The sequence below is a fragment of the Anas acuta genome, chromosome 3 (assembly GCF_963932015.1).
Source record: "Anas acuta chromosome 3, bAnaAcu1.1, whole genome shotgun sequence".
NCBI classification, from domain to species: Eukaryota; Metazoa; Chordata; class Aves; order Anseriformes; family Anatidae; genus Anas; species Anas acuta.
Genome location: NC_088981.1, coordinates 37,905,847 through 37,924,005, shown reverse-complemented (window position 1 = coordinate 37,924,005; position 18,159 = coordinate 37,905,847). Strand labels below are relative to the sequence as shown.

The window sequence follows — 18,159 nt, the reverse complement described above, 5'->3', positions numbered from 1 at the left end:
TTAATTATTCCTCCTTTTCTAGTGGAAACTGACCTTTAATTGGGCAATATTAATCCACATATTGTATGAATTATGTGAAATACCATTTTCATTGTAGAGAGAAGCATGCATGTGTTATTGTAGTGGAGTACAGTTACATAATTATTTTTAATTTAGGATATCAGTTTAATTAAATACTTGCAGAAACCAAGCTTTTTCAGGAAATTTGCAATTACAATCAATTTGAATGTACAGCTACATTAATATGGTGACAAGCCCAATAATAAAAACTAACTAAGAAATTATGGGCAGGTGCTGAACAGATGTGTAAATAGAAGGTCTCTGCATGGAACTTTGTTATATATCATTTTGAAAAAAAAAAAAAAAATAAACACCAAAAAAAAACACCCCACCCTGTTATCCATACCCAGTCATATATGCAGTTATAATCAGTCAGAAAAAAAGTTAGTTCTTTGAGTTTAGATAAATCATTTAAAAATGTATATGGCACTTATGCTTTCATTTTCTGTTTCTGGAGAGAAAGTCTAGTTGATTGAAGACTGCTGCTCTACTGTACTCAAAGGGTCTGCCGCACTATTGAAATATATTCTTCTTTCAACACATTTATGATGAGTGGGTTTTGAGTTTGGAATGGTTTAACAGTCAAAACAATTCACATTCCATATTACAAGTTGAGCTTTATTTAAAGAAGGGGGGGGAAGCTAAGACTAGTTTAGAGTTGTTTGCTCAAGTTATCAGATTGCCAAAAGCCCAATTCAGTCTCCAAATAGTTGGAAAACAATGAACTTGCATTACTACTGTGAATTGCTTTTAGATGGATGTAATTTATTCTTTTTTTTTTTTTTTTTTTTTTTTTAAGACAGTATATTAAAATGCACTTTTTCAAGTCTTTCATTTTTGTGTGTGATCTCTTATTGTGCAGTATTAGAAACAATCATATCTGTTAAGTTAAACTGAAGAAATTTCTATAACATTCATACAGAAATCTCAAGGCAAAATTGTCACCTAAGGCAAGATGCACATGAACCATCCTCCTGGTTGGAAAGGAATCCTCTAAGCCTTCTAGGGGGATTAAACAATGCCTAAAGTAGCCATGTCTGAACTAGAAGTATGTCTAAACCAGGCTTCTACAGGAATTAGATGCTTTATTCAAGGTCACAGAGGTGTGCCTTCCTTTCTGCAAAGTTCACAGCTCTAAAAGGAATCCCAGTGACCAAGATGGGCCCTTCCCAAGCAATACAGGAGGAGAAGAAAAGTGCCTTTTCCTATCCAGGAGCTCAGTGCTCAGGATAGTAACTCCAGCTGTTGGCACTATGGAAAGCTGCAGGAGACAGCTGGAGCTGTGCACCAGTCAGTTTCTTATCCCATGTGCAGGGTCACTGTGTTATCTGGAAAGGGGGTAACAATTGCCACAGCTGGGGAGAGACTAATAATGAAGAAATTCTAGTGCTGCTCTAATAAAAACTGTCTGGACAGATTCCACTCTGCTATTTTATTTGTAAAAGGTCAGATTTTAAAAGTGCAAACTTGTATTCCAAATGCACTATGAAATTTTTCAGGTGGAGAAGGAGAAGAATTAGGGATTAGACCCTTGCATCCCGCTTACCTCTGTCACTGAATAGTCCCTCTGGGTCACATACATGGCAGTGAATTTTGTACAGTGTGCTGGTATAATACTCTTCTATACTACCACATGGCAACAGTCAGCTGGCAGCTAGCATTAGAGCAGAAAGTTAACACCTCTAGGTATAATAACATTGACCTTTCCTTCAGCTCCAAACCCTGAGATACTCCAAGCAGTCTGTAGGAAATGAAAAAGGCAGCAGTATTTGCTTCCTAGGAAGAATGAACAAATTCAAATAAATAGGCAGGACAGAACCACCTCAGTTTTACCGCACAATTTACACAATGATTTTGTCTTTGTCAGGTGAGCATCTAATGGTTAGTCAAACTTTAAATAGGACTTGTGAGAAAATGATGACTGAAGGAGTTGGTCTTGTATGAGGTCTGGATTTTTTTTAACACATAGAGCACAACAATACAGGGTATAAAACAAACCTTATGTTTCCACATGGAGAGATTTTACTTGTCCTTCTCAACTTTTCCCCTTCCCACCAAAAAAAGCTGGGATTCCCTGCACCCCCATATCCAGCCACGTATGTTTTCTCCTAGCTGAGCTTGGATCCCCTTTGCAGCTGCTCCCATAACCTCCCAGTTCTTCCATGCTCCATGTCTGAAGAGGCAAAAAAGGAGATTTCAGAAGAAAGGTTCATGCCACAGGTGTAAAGAAATATGAGCCAGCTCACCCCCAGTGGCAGTGCAGAGATGGCCTTCATGACCCACATTCATTAGTACCAGCATCAGAAGAAGGACTGCCACTTCAGAGCCATGCTGAGCTGACCTGGCAATATCCCTGCCAGACTACATCTGCAAATGTGCACAACTCCAAGGCACATGGGGTTAATGTTAGGACAGGATTTTTTTGCTACTCAATCTTTGCAACATGGGCTGGCACAGATCTGACAGTAGGTGCTAAAGTTGCTTTGGCCCCCCTGAAAGTCTTTAGTGACAAGAGTGCTTGTGTCCTCTGTTGCCTCAGCAGGGAACCCAATGCCTCCAGCTGCATTTTTGCTGTGTGGGAATTGTTCGAGCTCACTACTGTTTCCACAGTTGCTAAAGGAAAACCTGTAGCTAAATACAAGGGTAAGCACACTTTATAGATATGGGCATATGGCAGTCAAGCTGCTACCCAGCAGCTTCCATAGTTATGTGGCACCTTATGTTATCCAAAGCACTTGGAATTTTTTAGATAACAAAAGCTAATGAAGATAGCTATTATAGCTTTGTGCTGCACTTGCTTCCTGATAGAGTTGCCAATCCAGCCCTTTGAATTCTGTGCCAGCAGCTTTGACACAAGTGAAAGAGCAAGCTGTGCTTTTAACAGATGCAAATGCTTTGGTTGCAGTGATCACTGCTTTTTCAAAATCATTATCACATATGTAGGATTTCAGATGCATACTTTTTTGAAGCAACAATGTTCAGCCAACAGGAGCAACTTTTTCATAGCACCAGCAAATTTTTAAGGGGCAAAAGCAACTGGCATTATCTAGCAACTATTTAGCTCTCCCACAAGTGCTTGTACTGAACAGATACATGGCATGTGGTTGGCACTGTTGGAAATCTCCCATACTGCAGCCACCATGCTACACCACCACCAAGCCATGTTGTTGAATTTCGGGGAATATGCAGTCTTCTCTGATTACAGGGGAATAAAGACAAACAAAACAGAGTTGTACATAAAATTACTGGCTTAGACATTCTACTTTTGAGAACAGTTCATCATTTAGCCTTTTTACTCTATTTTTCCATGTTTTCCATGCCTTTTAGTCTATGGTACAGCTTCTTAAAATAGTGTGAAGTTTCTTTCTTTTCTTGAACAAATTTATCACAATAGTACAAGAATTTGATACCCTCTATTTGGTTCTTTTAATGGCAATTTCAGCAGCAGCAGGTGCATGGAAAAGTCATTACATCTGTGAAGGCGACAAATATAATCCACAGATACTGTTGTGCATGAGACTCTCTTCCACCAAAAGATCATGTCAGTTTTCTTTTGTCATCAAATATGTACAATGTTAATTCTAAGCCTTTGTTTTGCACAGACAGAATCTAGCAAATCTTGGTACCATATGCTTTTCACTAAAGAAAGTAGTCCAGACTTTATAAGGCCTTAACTCTAGAATTGTTTGTGCTAGGCTTTAAATTACATATAGCATGGCATCCAATACAAGTGAAAGTTATTCTGAGAAACCAGGGAGGCTCTGTTCAGAGTCTTCTACTGAATAGAAGCAGGTTTCAGAGTAATTCCTTAATTACGCACACATCCATGGTTAAAACCAACCATGAATGGATCAGGAAAAGCTATGCAAAAAACCTGTTTTTGTTGTTATTGGTGGTGTTTTTTTTTTTTTTTTTTTTGGTTGGTTGACTGGGAAAAAAAAAAGATGGAAGCTGGTTTTAAGGTAAACAAACAAACAAAAACAGCCCCTCCCCCAAAAACAAAGAAACCCAAATCCAAAAAACAAATTAGTTACTTTAATTTCAGTTAACCATTTCTCAGCCTTCCTCCTTCCCACAAGCTTTGCCTTCTTTCCTGCAGCAAATGCAATGTAATGAAGTAAACACAGATTCTTCAGAACATACTTTGTGGTAGGAAAAGAAAAAGGGGGAGCAGGAAAATTTTACTGTGTTGTTGGAGAAAATCCATATAATAGGATACAAAGACTGAGTCTTTGTCAGAGATTTTTCAGCTTCACTTTCAAGCTGCCTTCTCCAAACGTGTCACTTGCAGACTAATGCATAAAGATATAAAAATGTTTCCCCATAATTTATTTCTCTCTCTATAGTGAGGACACTGTCAGCTCCTTAGTGACTCTTCTGGCTCAGGTCTCTAGCAGAGCAAAAAAACATTTTCCTCTTCTTCCTTTCTTGCTACAAAAAAAAAAAAAATAAAAAAAATTTAGACTGAACATATGAGGTGCAAAATAACTCTGACAGAAGTGGAGGACTTGTCCCTAAAATAAATAATTAAATAAATAAATATTCTCCCTGAGCCTTATGCTTTTATGCCATCCACTGAAGTTGGACTTGATCTTTGTTGGTCCCTTCCAACTGAACTATTCTATTCTATTCTATAAGCAGATGAGAATCTTCGCAGGGTTCTCTTCTTCAGTCATATCACCAAGTAATTTAATATTTTTTCTGTCATTTTCTTACTCACTACAGAGCCCATTGACTAATCTGCTATCAAAATCTATACCAGCAGCATATGGGCTCTTTCACTGTATATGCACTCTGTCACTGTGGACCCTCCTGAGCTGTGTCATTCTTACATTACATCTCAGAGGAGGTTACAACAGTGAGTGTAGGTGATGAGCAGGAGGCTGGCTCAGGAGCCATCATGCTTGTTCCTCTGCCAGCAGAGATATCTATGGGTGCACAGTAGCCAAGACAGACCCACATTTTAAGCCATACAGGGCTCAAATCAAGCTTGTAATCAGAGGACTCACATTTAACTTTAGAAGAATTCATCATATCACATCTCTGCTGAAGAAAAAGAAAAGAAAAAAGAGAGAAGAGAAGAGAAGAGAAGAGAAGAGAAGAGAAGAGAAGAGAAGAGAAGAGAAGAGAAGAGAAGAGAAGAGAAGAGAAGAGAAGAGAAGAGAAGAGAAGAGAAGAGAAGAGAAGAGAAGAAAAGAAAAGAAAAGAAAAGAAAAGAAAAGAAAAGAAAAGAAAAGAAAAGAAAAGAAAAGAAAAGAAAAGAAAAGAAAAGAAAAGAAAAGAAAAGAAAAGAAAAGGACTCCAACTGAGCCATTTTGGGGCTCCAACATAACTTGTTCCCCAACCTTCCCCTAGGGTATTCACCTATAAGACAAGACAAGCATCTAAACCAGCTTCTGATCCTCTAAAATGCTCACTATGTATTGTAACATGAGGGTATCTGGCTTACAAAAATGTGTTAGGTAGGGCTTTCAAGCTCCAGAGGACAGACAAAGTCCATTACTAGATTATTTCTATCGTTAGACCAACATCTGGCTTTCAGCTTCTCTCATGACAGCACTGTGGTTGGGGTGCTACCTCAACTTGAATTTTCATAAGTTACACTGTTCAGTGATTTATATCAATCTGCTTTTAATCACATTGTGCCAAAATTAACCAACTGTAATTGCCACCCAGGGCAGGCCGTCTTCTGAAAAGGACATAAATGAGATGAGGACATAAATGAGATTGGGGCAGGATGCAGCTGTATAGCTACGAAGTGGAAGAGCAATCTGTGCACTAACTTGGCTTCTCCCCGATTATGCAAGGGGCATGGCAGTAATGGCAGGAAAGGGAAACTGAAGCATCCAGGACTTCATCCTTTTCCCTCTACTCCTCTTGATTTTCATTCTGTATAATTTCAGCTGCAAGGAAATGGAAACATTTTTATTTTTGTTTCACTTCTCAAGTACTCTATTAACAGTTCAAAATGTAACTTCAAATCTCAAACAAAGCACTTCCTCTCTCTTCCTCACATAATTTCAGTTTGTCAGCAAAAATACACCCATAAACCCATCATGTTCACATATGTGCATACAGCATCCAAACCACACTGCACTCTGCGACGTGGTGAGAGCTTTTGCAAAGCTGGAGGGAGAAGAGGAATGGGATCTGAAAGGTGGGAAACCTTCCGAGCATACCATTTCCCTTTCTATGCTTCAGATCCCAAACCGACTGAATTCAGAAAGCAAGTTTCTAGCAGCCTCAGTAGATTTTGGAACAGGCTCTAATGATGGGGCTAGCAGAAGATATTTAGTTACATCAGCTTCATAATAGTTGCCAATATTTTTTTTAACTAGGAAATATTAGCAAATGCGATAACACAGTGAAATGTGGTGACAATAGGAATACTGTTCATATCTTGTTCATTCAAGTTATGACACAAAGCAGAAAATACTATTAAAACCATGTGGTGATCTTTAAAGTATCTGGCTTTGTTTAAAGCTACCCTTGTTTTGTAAGATCAAAGGTAAAACAAAATCTTTACAAATCATTTTGTTAATCAGACAATGATGATACAGAGATCACTGTAAGCATGAAGAGGAGAAGTCTGGCTTTCATTCTGGTGCTGCAGAAGTGGAGGAGAAGGGGTTTGGGATGGGGAAAAGGGCAGAAGAAGAGACTCTGAACACACTTTAGTGTTCTCTGCATAGACAAGTCACAAGAGAGGACTCTTGGAGGTCCTCCCTGGAGGAAAAGAATGAGGTTATCACACAGCTAGTTGGATTCAGAGCTAAAAAGAAAACTGCCACATGAGCCCAGCCCTGAAATACAACCAACATAGTCAGTAATCAGTAACAGCTTTCTCCTTCAGTGGAAGATGCAAGAAACCCACAGCACGTTCTCAGTAATAATTTCGATGCATGCCTTGCTATCAAGCTGTTCAAAGAGAAACTGAGGGTCCAAAGCTGTATGGCTGTACACTAAGCTGTACAGAGCTGGATCCTATAATCCCATTGATGTAGCTTCCTTTTCATATGGTCAAAGGTTTACCAGATAAAGCCTGATTTATTGTTTATGCTTCCATAATTACCTCATGGAATTTAAGCCCTTAGATCTAGCAAACACCTCCTCTTGTAACATCACACCTATTCTTTCCTCTTTCTCTTTTTCCCTCTGCTCACATCTTTACTTCTCGTATCTCCATTCTTTGATGTTCAAACCACTGTCATAATTAACATGTGCCTGATGTGAGCAGGAAGGCAGGGAAGCGACACCCCCTCATTGTTCTCTCCCCACTTGTGCCTTTTCTCCACGGCATGCAGAAAGGGAGTGAGTGGCAGCCAACCCAGGGATCTGCTTGTACATGTCTACTGATGAATGGGGATGCTCAGCAAAGGCCAAATGGAATGAAGAGTGCCCCCAAAAATTCACTGTAGCCCAATAGAGCATATATTAGCCTCAGGTCAGTCAACAAAAGACACCAGTGGAAAAGGTGTGCCTACAATCTTCCCCAAGACATTAATGCCTCTTTAAGACACAACAATAGCAGAATAGACTGCTGAGGTTAATTGTAATAACATATCTGCTATCTCGGAAGTATCCTTCATGCTCATTATCTAAGGGAGTCTTAGATGTTATTTTACAAGATCAGCAAATGAGACTTTGAAGGAGCTTCCTCTTTTGGTGGGAGGATAGACTAAATGAAGTGACATTTGGCAGATAAATGTGTAAGCTGAAGCTCTGACTGAGTAGAATTGAAAACTAATCTCCAGAACAAAGAGAAAATTTCATTTAGGCCTAAACCAGCTATGAACAATCTGCAGATTGGATGACCTAATACTTGCCAAAAATGCAATTACTAATTTTGTAGGCATGATGTTGGACCCGGTTTAGAAAAGTATTCTATAAACAAAGACATCACACCCATACACAGAAGAAGATCTGTCAATGAAGCTCTCACCACAGCCACGCACAATTACCAATGAGTATAGAGGACAAATTTTCAAGGACACAGAATCAGCTCATCTCTGCTTCCTGGGAGCCAGGGATGCAATTCCTGCTAACTGACTTCTACTGGAATAGAAATAAGTCAATGATAATCAATTTGGAGTCCTTATACAACGTGAGAAGCACATTTTACCACATGACGCTCAGGACTTTTCTCAGTGCCTATTGCATTTAAACACAACTTCAGGCATATATCTAGAGTTAAGAGTGCATCAGTCACTGTAGTCCATTTATTTCATTAAGATTGTCTTTCATAGGTAAATATATTATGTAAGTATTACATAGGTAAGTATTCAAATAGGGAACCCCTTATTTCCCAACACTTTGCTAATACTTTAAGTATGTTTAAAATATTTATATAAAGTCCTCATTATAAGTCCCTATTATAGACTCAGTTGTCGATTGAAAAGCCTTGTTTTACATGTGAAAGTGCTGCTTATTAGGACACACTGATAATCTACCATGGAGTTTGTCTAAGAGGTTTGAGAATTGGTACAAATCAGTACAGAGCAGCTGGATGAAAATCAACTACAAGTCCTCCAAGTTCTGGCACAGCTCTTCAGCTAAACTAATTTTCTCAGCTGAGAATTACTCCCAGATCAAAAATCCAGGCTTTGGAGCAAGCACAGCAAAAATAGTACTAGCAGAGAGATAACATCTAAATCAATGATGAGTGCCCAGCATACATGACCACCTTATAGTTAAAATATGAAAGAAGGACTTTTATTAGTTTTACAATCGTGACTAATATTTTCAAGTAATGCCAAATGTTTTACAGATGTTGATATGAACAAATGCTGACTACAGCGTGCTGCAACCCAGAACTGAACCAAACCGTTTGCAGAAATCCAGATCAGAACTTTGCAGTCGGCCTTCCTGTAAACCTAATCACAAACAGCAAAACATTGTAAATAATACTGAGGCAATACAAAATCCCACATACAATTCGAGGTTTGGGGGAAATTGCTAACTTCTTTGCTGATGGCTCCTTGTGAAGGGCTGAACCAACATTTTGCATCTTAAAGCAACACACAGTGAAAGTCGTGTCCCGGAGCTGAATACAGAAAAGGGAATCTTGTTAAAGTGCTGGCAGGGTATTGATGTGATGTAATAAATGTTATGTGCTGCATTAAATTATTTTTCACATCACACATCTACTCTGCAGAAAAGAAGTCACATAACAGGCCAGTGTCTAATGAAGATGATATCTTAAATACAAGGATGTGGAGGCAGGACACAAGATCAGAATTGACCCTGTGTTCCTAAGCTAAACTGAGAGAGACTAACTTGTACTGCTTGTCAGCTGAGAACAGTAAATGTGAGGCTCATGGAATTCCAATACAACAGAGAACAGACTGACACTCATTTGACTTCCATAAATCAGATATAAGCAGGAGATATTTCCAAGTGTTTTGAGTAGTCTTACTCTCACTGTCCTGTCTAGGATGCATCTCAGAAGTTCCACGTGGGACAAGGTTCCACAGACCAGCAGAGTTTATTGTAAGGAAATCATTTTGGATATGAAGTCCAGAATTTCCATCTTTCCTTCTTCAAAACTGACTTCTTAAAATCCTGTGTTGCTTTATGTCACATGCAAGAATTATAAGCAATTTGTTGAAGTAATACATTTCTGACTGTGGAAGTAACTCATGAAGTATATAAGAAACATGACCAAAACCAAACCAAACCAAAACAACAACAAACTAATCCATCATCCATGTTGCACTCTCCTATACCATTCACACATCTGCTTTTATAGATCTGTAGTTCCATACTGATTTTCAGCTTATAAAAAAGGCTGGCTGAAGAAGTGCTTTGTTTCAGGATGGAAAGATTGCAATGGGCAGTGGAAGTCCTTGCTTCAAGTGGCGTCTACATAGCTCTATTTCTTGACCCAGAGTTTGGGATGTAGAAGTCTTCACTCAGCAATATATTGTGCAATTTGATTTCTACACATCTTGACTTTATCACTAGTAACATTTGTGACAATTCATATGAGCTGGTTTTATTCTTAAGCTCAGAGCTGTAATATCAGATGCATTCATGTTTTCCATTACACAATGGAAATATCAGCTGATAATTGGAAAAGCCTAAATAAATGCCTTGCTCGTACATCAAACTGTGACAATTACCCATTTTCCAGGCAAGTTCAGGAATGATCAAGGACATAGCAGGATTCAAAAAGGATTATAGATACATAAGGATAATAACACAATTATATTAGACAGGAAGAAAAAACAGACATAGGAGCAGTCATGTATAAACCAAAGAACTGTTTGGGCCTGCAGTCTCTCATACCATTCTGCGGCTTAATGATGCTCCGAGTGTCACTGGATGGCTCAGGCTGTGCAGGACACACTATAGAGCTGAGATTTTGGTTAGAAAAGAACCTTCTGTCTAGAATTATTTTTCTATACCCACCCATTATGAACATTACTGTGCTTAGGACATTTTATCAATCCCAGAAACAAGGTCCTGGAGGCAGCACCTCACTAGGTCATAAACAAGCTGAAAGGAAACAGCCTGTAAAAAGAAGCAACAAATCATCTATTTGCCTGTGCATGGGGAGGAGGAGATTATCTGTTAGCTTGCACAGATAACTCCGTGCTTCTGGGGAAAGGACAAGACTTTAAATACAAAGGAAGCTAGATAGGGGCAGGGGCATTAACCTCCTTATGCCTCCCATCTGTAAATTCACCTTCCAATACAGGAATGATTGACTTTCAAAACAAAATTTTCCTCTAGGATTAGTAACATTCTGCTTTGCTGATGGTGCTGAGAAACTGTAAACTGGCTCTTCTGGGACAAGAAAAAATCATAAAATTCACCCAAAGTTTGTGTACTGCATGCTTCTAAGCAAACCAACAATGGTCTCTCTGCTTGCTAACATGAAGGAAGGCTTTCTTTTCTTACAGAAACTGCAGGATTCATTTACCTGATACATAAAAGCATCTACAATAATAATAACAAGAAATACTAAATCACCTTCATTCTCCCTTTTTCCCAGTTCATAAGTTCTGGGATGAAAAATCCATGAGTCCTTGCAGAAATGGAAAGTTTTTTTTTGCTTTTTACAAGAACTCAGTCATTCAGTGCAATTTTGCTGCTGGATAAAAACAGTTTACAAGTCTGAAATCTGAAGTCCTACATCGCATCAGTTCAGAGTTTACTTTATATCCTATTGTTTTACTGTAAGCTCTAATTTATGATAGTGAAAAGGAGATGGATAAATGGGCGTTTTATCCCATGTTCACATAATTAATATTTATGTATATTAAACAGGATAAAGGAACCTAATAACATGGGAGAGAATATGGAATTACATAGCATTTTGGAACCCTATAACACTGTATTTTATTATGTTCTAAAGAATATGTAGGGTTTGTTGATACTGCTGAAGATGACAGGCTTTATTTATCTTAGGAAAAGTACAGTACATCCTGGTACCATCTGCTAGGTCATCTTGTTCACTTTGTGCTTCTCCTTTAACATGGCTTCAGCCTGTTTGGGGAGACACAGTAGACAGGAAGAGGCATTTAAGACTCTCTGCCCTTATTCTCATTTTTGAAGGTTGCGAGCTGTGCCAGAGGCACCTGTCTTCTAAAACCAGGAGTAACTCTTCATGTGCATACACTTGTGTGCACACCCACACATTTAATTTATCAAATGCATATCCTACTTCCATCTCCTCAACTAAATATTACAAGCACACTGAAATAATTCTGCTAGATAACAGAACCACTATGCTGCTAGCAATCTAAGCAATGTACGTGTGAGTATATATATATATATATATATGTATCAGACAGAAAAGAACCTTGAATGTAGGACTCTACCATACAAGGTGAGCTATAAGGACATGGCTCTGCTGACTCACAAAGTAGCAGCATCTCTTGCAGATATATAAGCAAATGTGTTTTTCAGGGAAAGAGAGCAAAACAACACTGAGAATGGTTTCCACATTCTTGAAATCCACTCTTGTGTCTGCTCTGGCAAATCCTTGGTAAATCTGTAATATCTGTTTATTCCAAAGATATTTTGGTGGCTATGGATAATAAAAAGATAATGAGATAGATGAGATTTCAGTAGAAAAATGGACAGAAATGCATTTACATACTTTGTTTTCCTTCTGGAAATATTTATTTCTAAACAAGAGGAAAAAAGTCTCACTGGGATTATTATGTGGCCATTTCTATAGTGTTACACGTCACACATACACTTGTTTTTCCAAAGAAACAATACGATGCAATATTGCAACTTCAAAGTCGCTAATTTACTTTTTAGTCAAAATTCCCCCCCTCCCCTTTTTTTTTCTTTCATTGTTCAATCCCACTGCAGCTTTATACAGCTATAATTTCTTAGTACCATTTAATAAGTATATGAAAGAAGTAGGCCTGAGAGCCTCAGGAAGACTCACTTACTATAAAGTCTTGAATGACTGTGCTGTCACAAGTGACCTCAGCACTGTAGTCCACTTGAAGTTTGGATTTGGACTCAGAAGGAAGCACAACCCTCTCCTGCTCCCCCATGGGCACCTTGCTCTCATCTCCAGAGAACAGTCACCTCTGACACTCTTCCCCCACACTTTTGTTCATCACCCGGCTCCCACCCACATTTATCCTGCTTTTAATCTCCTCAGGCAGAAGGCCGGATAAGAGAACATGATGGATACTGTTACTGTGGCTGTTAGCATTGCCCACAAGTGACTGTCTATAACTGCATTTGCAACGTCATGGTATATTTACTCTTCCTTTTGTAGTCTTTCTGCCTCAAACCCTATGTAGTAACCCTATGTAGCAATTCTGATTGAATGAAAGGAATTGGACTTCAGCTATTCCCTAAATAAAGATTCTTATTGTGGAAGACAATAGCCTTTAAAAGGACCAGAAGAGAGCCTGCTGCACACAGCAAGTTCTTGCACCAAGCAGAGAAGGTATGACAGAGTTTTAGGTAAGTGGGATACAATTAGCCTTGTTGGAATTTGACCAGGATATCAGGGTTAACACCCCTGCTCCTTTGAGAAGTGCCCTGGGAGCTCCTCAGCAGCAAGCAGTCAGGACCTCTTGTTTTCATCACATTCCAGGCACGATGTGACAGCTACCAAAATATGTTTGGCCTTAACGAGACAGAAATGCATAAATGATACTTGCAATTTATATCAAGGTGTGGGCCTAATCCTAGAATATACGAATTTAAATATCCAAGATGATAGAGGAGTTCTGAATTCTGGTTCAGGACCTCAGCTACTAGAATGCAGTGACAACAAAATCAGTCCCTAGAAAATCTGTGGAGCTCATAGGTTTCCTGAACAGCTTGATCTACTCGTAGTTGGCAAGTCTATAGTTCGGCATTTCTTGTATGTGGGTTTTATGTATTACGTGCACCATTCCCTTTGGAAAGAGCTTTGCTCACCACCATTGTACAGCACTCCAGACCACATGAGAAGATGGCTGTGCAAGCAGGAGTTCCAGTAATTACAGCACCCAGAAGGGCTCACTCAGGTGCTTCCCCTTGATGTGCCTTCCAGCTCCTTATGTTCTGATCTTACACGAACTACTCTAGCACTTCCAGTATCAGCTTGTTGCCTTCCTGAGGTCTCTTCTAGCCCCAAGTTTTTATTACTTTCTTATGAGTCATACATACCAAGTATTGGTGCAGCTCTGCCCTATGCAGGAAGGCTGCAGGGCTGAACAGCTGCTGGTGGTGGGAGGAATGAAGCTTCTTTAATTCCTCCAGTAAATCTCCGCTTGCTACCAGTAACTACTGGAGGGTTATGGAAAAGTGACCAAGAATTTTGCATGGATTAATGAATGGATGGAGAGATTTGTTTTATACCCATATTTTCTGTAACCAAGACTGATTAAATTGGGTGAACTGTATTCACCTAAATTCAAATTAGTACATTTCTTTCCAGAAATTTCCAAACAACTCAATTAGTCCTTCACCAACAACAGATTGTGAGCACTGGTAGAGTTTAGACCTTCCTCTTTTATACATATATCCATATGTTGAGCACAGAAAAGAAATGGATCATTTACCTCCCAGGCGTATTCCCTCCTGTGTAACATGAATGCATTACATGTAATCATATTCCAGGGCAATATGATTAGACAAATTACTGCACTCTAAAAAGTTACTTTAAAAAATTACTTCATTTTTATTAGCTCACTTTTTCTCAGTCAAATATGTTTGTCTTACAAGAAAAATGATGCTTTTCTTTTTGACCTCAGGCTTCCCAAATTCAAACAAAGCTATGGGTCAATAGCTGAATGAAAAAAGGATTGACAGAATGATTCACATCCTTTGTGACACCTCAGCATCTTCAACTTATTGCTCAAGTCAAGTATTGGTTATGCTTGGCTGTGAAAGACTGGGAACAAGCACATGGTTCAGATGATGATTCACTTACAGGAATGCAGGTAATATTCTGGTAGCTCCACATACAGTAAAAAAGGAACACATTTTTACCATTGAAGTTAACAGAAAAATAAGACAAAGTCAGTTAATGTAATGAGTCAGATGAGTCAGACATGCTTTCTATTTGCTTTGCATAGCAGAGTGAAGGTGAAACTTTTTTTCTGTGTGTGTGTGTGTTTTGTGTTGAGAAGTATTTTGGAAACTAACTAATATGCCAGGACAATTGATTTACTGATTTTACTACAAGATTATTAGAAGACATTACTGCCACGACTACCTGCCTAGAAACAGCTATGCAGAAGCTATTTTCTCACTGATGGCTTTGGGCAGCAGGAAAGACCAGGAACCCCATGTGGGATAATACCCACTTTCCCCTTCCCAGTGGAATAATCCGTCAGTTTTCACTACGCTAGGAAAATGGAGAAATGCTTCCAGAGTATAATGACATTTCTTCCTTGGAAAACCACAGAATGATACATTTAAAAATGACAGCATATCAGGAAAAACAAACAAACAAACAAAAAAACACTTCTGATTTGATCTCCATGTCCCCAGATATGCTATAACAGAAGGCTTCACCATTGACACATTGGTACTATCACAACTAAGAGACTGGCCCAGCAGAAGGCAAATTGATAAAATACAAAGTGTGGGGTGTTTTGATTCTCAAGTAAAGTGGAGTATCTTTGTCCACAGGACAAACATTTTTTTTTTCTTCATGAGGAATATGTGGCAGGGGAGTTTGGTTCCAGAGTTTTCTATGTAAAACATTTTTTGAAAATTCAAATAACTAATTTGATATAGGTCATAGACCACCTGTGCAAGTAAGAGAATTGTATTTTAACAAAGCATAATTACATATATTCACAGATGGTATTCTGGCTTTTGGAAAGCTAGTTCTGCTTTAAGGTTTAGTGCTTGGGATTAAAGACAGTACTGTATAACTTAAAAAGATTTAAGAATTATACTGTAGGAAGTGAGGCTATAATAAGCTTTAGATCAACAGTTCATATAGCATCATGGGATTCTCAGCCGCCCAAGAGAGAGCCCTAATACACTGTAACCTACAACTTTCCCCTTGAAATGTCTTAGTTCTATGAAGCAATAAACCAGTCTGGACTAAGTTACTGAAGGTCTTTGAAGTACTGGAAAGACCCATAAATAAGGTGAGTACTTTGGAAGGGGGGGCTCATTTTGTGGTATACATATACAACTATTTCATAGTCAAGTTGATTTGTAGCTGCCTGTAAGTAAGTTTCCTGGGAGCAATAAATCTTCATTCAAGTAAAACTAAAATGTCACCAGTATTTATTTCGTATATTTTTTACTCCATCAGGGAAAAAAAATAAAAAATGTCAGCATTCATGTAAACTGTTCTATGCCCAACTTGCAGCTCTGTACTAAAATTAGGGTTCATAGTATGAAATTTTTATAAATCTCAATTGTAAACATTGGATAACAGATGTACCATTGCATGGCCAAAAAAGAGTGGTAACTGTCACAGGAGAAATAAAACTGAGTTATTGTTTCCAGTTTCAAAAGAACAGCAACAAGTCTAAAAAACTATATGTGATCTTTGTCCTTTTTTCCCCTCAGACACCTGCACTCATCTAATGTTTCACTGAGCCCTGAAAAATAAATGCATAGCTTCAGTCTCCTAATCCATGTGGCTCCAGAGACCACTGTTACATGAGAACTTAAACTGATGATGCTGAGCGTCCTAGGGGCAGCTTAATCTTTTTTAATTCAAATCAACTGAGTCCCATGTGGCGCTAGGATGATACTCTATATGCTGCAATCAGACTGACCTAGACTTCTTGTGCTCTAAATGATTAATGAAACTGCCTCCTAGTTTGTTTCTATGGTGATCTGAAACTTGACACGATGTAGGAATCTGCCATTCACGCTGAATGAATTGAGGAGGAGGTAGCCCAGGAACAAAACTCCATCAGTTGAACACAGGAGACTGAATTTTAAGTCATTAGTCTCCTTGTACTTGGATTGTTGACTCTTGAAAATAAGAGTGAGATAAAATATCCCAGTTAATATAGCCTTAATTGGGTAGTTTACTAGTCAACTGTTTCAATATTAGCAAAATGAGTTACTCTGAAAACAGTTTTGTATGTTCTCTTCTGATGGGCAATTGCAGGATAATGAAAGATCAGTAGTGGCAATAGGTTTGCAGTTCTCTATAAAGAAGCTAATTGAACTCTCAAACCTCTGTGATACCTTTAAATACTGTACATGATGACCTAAGATAAAAAAAATAGTAAAAATCTATTTTCAGTTTTTATCGAGTCTATGAAATTGACCTCAAGATTCCTGTGTCTTTGCATTTTGATACTGCCATTTCAAATGAGGAGTGATTTACTTTAACAATTTTGAGTCTTTCAGAGTCAATGAGTGATTTTTACTTTAATTTCCAGAGGGAGCACAATGCCAAATGTTTAAATACTTGAGATAGTCCTTGAACCACTGATGAGTATCTGCAGTCATACTTAGGTCTACCTATATTGTTAGGATACAAATTACTTGGGAGAGCATCGGTGAATTAGCTTAGCTACTGCACTAGCCATAACACCATGAACTTGAGCTGGCTCAAGCCAGCTGCTTGTATTTTTACTTGATGTCTAGACCCAGTGTTACAGCCCATGCTGGATGCCAGGAGACTATTGCTGTACTGTAGGCAGTGCTGGGTTCAGCTAGTTTTTAAAGCTGACTCAGTTGTGCTACTGCTATAACTAGGCTGCCTTTAGAGCCAACCTCATCCTTCATCCAGTTCCCAGACAAATACACTTGAGCACTCAAGGAGTCGAACCTCAGTGACCACCTAAAGAGGTGTAAAAGAAAGTACACATAGGGGTTTTCTGAAGATGGTGAAAGCAGCGGAGACCTACAAGCTCTAATTTACCTTGCTGGTGTTCATTCTGTCTCTGTGTCTTAGCATTGCCTTTACTGCCTCCCCTCCAAACTCCTGACTACTGAACATGCCACTATTTTATTCACCAAAGGCTGCCTTTTCATCAACACCGGGTGTGATGCTTTTGCTTTCTTCCTTCCCATGTCTGTTTAAAGGGAAATCTGTTGCACCATGTATTTGTGTCTTGTGAAGCAATTTCAGTACTGATCTTACAGCATCTCTCAACAGCCTTTCAGGCTGCCATAGCGTACCCGAATCATCTCATCACTTCATCTGGAATCAATCACTGTAGGTCCACCAATGTCAAGAAAACTATGCTCATTTGCATCAGCATGTGACCTAGTCCTATCTTTCTATCATCTTTAGATCAACAATGCTCCCATTGGGATTCGTGGTCTCAGAGGAGTCTAAATCCACTTTCTAACATATTGAACCAGTGTCTGCCATTTTTCTTTCCAGTCACAGAATACACTGTGACTACTAACTCAAATTCATAACAACTCAAATTCTTTTGATATTGATCTGGGGCATTTTTCTTATGATTGCACACTGCATTCAGAGATTTTGCAGACTTTATAATTGGCATTATACTTCTTAGTAAATCAGTTAACTTTGTAGATGTAAAATATTTCACATCCGGAATTTTGAAAGGAATCTAAGGTACTTAACTTTTTCATGTGTGACTCAATAAACATTGCCCCCTGTATTTATTCAAACCTCTTTGAAAGTCCTAGTTCATAGTATTGCCAGATGAAAATATTATGGCACAAGGG

At 38.7% G+C, this 18,159-nt stretch overlaps 1 long non-coding RNA gene across 1 annotated transcript in view; it reads right to left on the bottom strand.

The window, feature by feature from the left end:
• Positions 1-3,958: 3,958 nt before the first annotated feature.
• LOC137853859 (uncharacterized) overlaps positions 3,959-18,159 on the bottom strand; it is a 54,065-nt gene continuing 39,864 nt past the window's right edge. Inside the window, exons 2-3 of the long non-coding RNA XR_011094778.1 lie at positions 5,844-5,963; positions 3,959-4,491 (exon numbers count right to left, since the gene is read on the bottom strand). This is a non-coding gene — a long non-coding RNA (uncharacterized lncRNA). The remainder of the gene's footprint in view (positions 4,492-5,843; positions 5,964-18,159) is intronic.